At 35.3% G+C, this 3,078-nt stretch overlaps 1 pseudogene; it reads left to right on the plus strand.

Annotated features, from left to right (window-relative positions):
* Positions 1–595: 595 nt before the first annotated feature.
* On the plus strand, positions 596–896 carry LOC113910541 (annotated as a pseudogene).
* The last annotated feature ends 2,182 nt before the right edge of the window (positions 897–3,078 follow it).

A 3,078-nucleotide genomic window follows, 5' to 3' on the forward strand; every position in this document is an offset into this window, starting at 1 on the left:
AAGGCCATGATGGACCAGATTATCACTTACTCTAGCTTCATCTTCATTTACTCCTTGCTCATCTTTATGTTATTTTTGCATTTGTATTGCTTATATATACTGTTGTAGAAGGAAGATGTCCTGTTTCTAGTTTAGGAGATTCATCAAAATATTATGTAGCCAATTTTTTTTTCCCAAAATATCACATATCATATTTTTTCAAAATATCAAAACATTAAAAATTTCATCTTTCAAGTTCCCTCCGTGTGGTTAAGGAATTAGAAGAAACCAACAGCAAAGTTCCCATTCTTTCACTTTAAGATCAAGCTCTCATTCAATCTGAATACATCTTCAAGTAATTTTTTAAACAGGTAGTATATTTTACGTGTTCTTGCATTTCTGAGAATGTCTGTTGCATTCACATGAAAGACAAGTTTTCTAGGTAAAATAATTTTAGGACAAAATTATATATGTGTTCCATTATATTCTGGTCATAAGCTTTAAAGAGAGGATGTGTGAAATTTTCCCATGTTCAACTGGCCCAAGGGCCAGACTACGGGTATCCTTGCAGCCATGGCAGCTCCAGAGCAGTGTAGGAATTGCGTTAGCCAAAGTCATGGCAGGACAGGCATTTAGAGAGTTTCTTCCTTTGACAGAGTTTTAGTTAAAAGGAGTGCAGCTGAAGCTGTAACCAAAGGAAGCATTGTGCTTCCAGAAAAATCTCAAGGAAAATATTGCAAGCAACAGTAAAAGCTGGTGGATCAGGCCCTAAAGGAAAGGGTGTAGAGATTCAACCACTTAGTGTGAAAGTTGGAGATAAAGTTCTCTCAGAATATGGAGGCACCAAAGTAGTTCTAGATGACATGGATTATTTCTTATTTAGAGAGGGTGACATTCTCAGAAAGTAGGTAGACTGAAATAAATCATTATTGAAATGACATGAAGTGAATCTTCCCATTCCAGTGAAGTTGTGAAATCTTTCATGTAAATAATTTTCATGTCTCTTTTTTTTATAAGCTAATGGTATCCAAACTAAAATAAAAATAAAAAATAAAAATAAAGAGAGGATGTGTGAGACCAATCTAACTTCTTTCCTCAGTAATGTTCCTTTTTTTTTACATACTCTAAAACCAATGGATTTTATTCTCTACCCTTATAATCCAAATATTTGTCAGACATATCTAATTCATGGCTCTCTTTTCATTGATTTTTGCCTAGAGCAAGGTAAGCTTTTCAATCTTGATGGTCAGATCTTTTTTCAGCTTATGAATACCTTCTTCAGTATTGGATATTATCATTTCCTCTGTTCAATTTTATTGTTCTCAAGTACACAGTTGTTTTTAAAAATGAATCAAGAAGCTTTTCCCTCCATATTGATCATATTCTTTGTCATTGTTTTTCTCTTCAAACTTTTCTACTTCATCTAAGAGTGTTTCTCAAGTTTGATCTTTGCAGCTCTCATGTTTCATAGTAACAATTCTCTCCTTAGGGTCATCATCGTGGATTTTTACTTTGCTGCTACATTTTTATTTTTTAATCCTTTCTTGGGCCATCCACTTCTCAATTTAATCTCAGGATATTTTTATTTCTGAATTTACTCTTCTAATGACTTTTTCCTATTTCATAGCTGGAATGGCTTGTATACAGTGGATAATAAGTGTATTTTCTGAGATTTTCTTCAAATTTCTTAAAAAAATATTGAAACTATGTCTTCCTTTTTCATAAACCTGATTTTCCCTTTATCTGGCTCAGCAGTATTATATTATAGCCATAAATTGTGTGTGAGTATGTATCTACAGATACACATATACACATACACACATATATATCCTCCTTCTACTCTTGCTGCTTTTCTTTCTCTCCTTCCCCTCTTAACTCATTCTCAAGGGAGTTAGATCTATTTATATTCTGTGTTTAAGCACAAGCAGCGTGTATAGTCTTTACCCTATTTAGCTGTCCATTTGGGTGCTGATCAGCTTTCAGTTCAATACTTGCTTTTTGATATTCATCTGGTTCTCTTCTGCTGAATTTATAAGTAACTTATCCTATCGTACATTGATACTTTGAGCTGAGTATGTGAAAACATACAATGTCTAGAACGCTTTGCTCCTCTGGTTCAATATATTCCACTACCAGGGCTTGCTTGGGAGAATTTAACCTCTCATAAAGAAGCCCAATCCTGACAGCCCTTCTCTACCAAAGGCCCTATTGTGTTCTGGATGTTATCGAATCTGAAGGCCTATAAAAAAAAAGCGGTGAAAGGGGAAACTTGTGAAAGACAGCAGTACTCAGGCCCGATAAAAATATGAATATAGCACAGTAAAATTATGGCTGTCCAAATTTGTATTTGGTACAGCTTGAGGTAAATAGTCACCCCAGGTATCTATTGAAATGGGCACTTTTTAAAAATTAACCTTGGGTTCCTGTAGGAATTTTCTTCATTCAGTTGTTTCGTAGTTTTTGTGTATCTACTCCACTAAGCCTTTACTGGAGTTATGAAACATTTGTGCTATTCCGGGTTCAGCTAGACATGGTTTTCACACTGTTCTACTAGATTCTTTAGGGAGTAGTCATCATATGGTCAATGTATAAGCATGTAGAGATCACATCAAAACCACGCCCATCTGAAATTTCAGAAACCATAAGTTAGCATCATATTAAGATAGAGAAGAAAAAATACTATGCTGCGCACCATTTATTCAGTTCTTACTATGTGACAATTCACTCAGTCATTCATTTCTCAATAGTTTGCTGAGAAACTATTTTACGCCAGACATTTTTTGTACTAGGGAAATAATGGTGATAAAAAATACAATTCTTGGGGTGCCTGGGTGGCTCAGTCAGTTAAGTGTCTGCCTTTGGCTCAGGCCATGATCTCAGGATCCTGGGATCGAGCCCCATGTTGGTCTCCCTGCTCAGCGGGGAGCCTGCTTCCTCCCTCTCTCTCTGCTGCTCCCCGTGATTGTGCTCTCTCACTCTCACCCCTCTCAAATAAAAAAATATAGAAAATCTTTAAAAAAATACAATTCTTTACTGAGTTTATAGTATACTATAGACAGTCATTAACCAAGTGATCATACTAATGAATATTAAATTAGT

The sequence above is a fragment of the Zalophus californianus genome, chromosome 6 (assembly GCF_009762305.2).
Source record: "Zalophus californianus isolate mZalCal1 chromosome 6, mZalCal1.pri.v2, whole genome shotgun sequence".
Lineage (NCBI taxonomy): Eukaryota > Metazoa > Chordata > Mammalia > Carnivora > Otariidae > Zalophus > Zalophus californianus.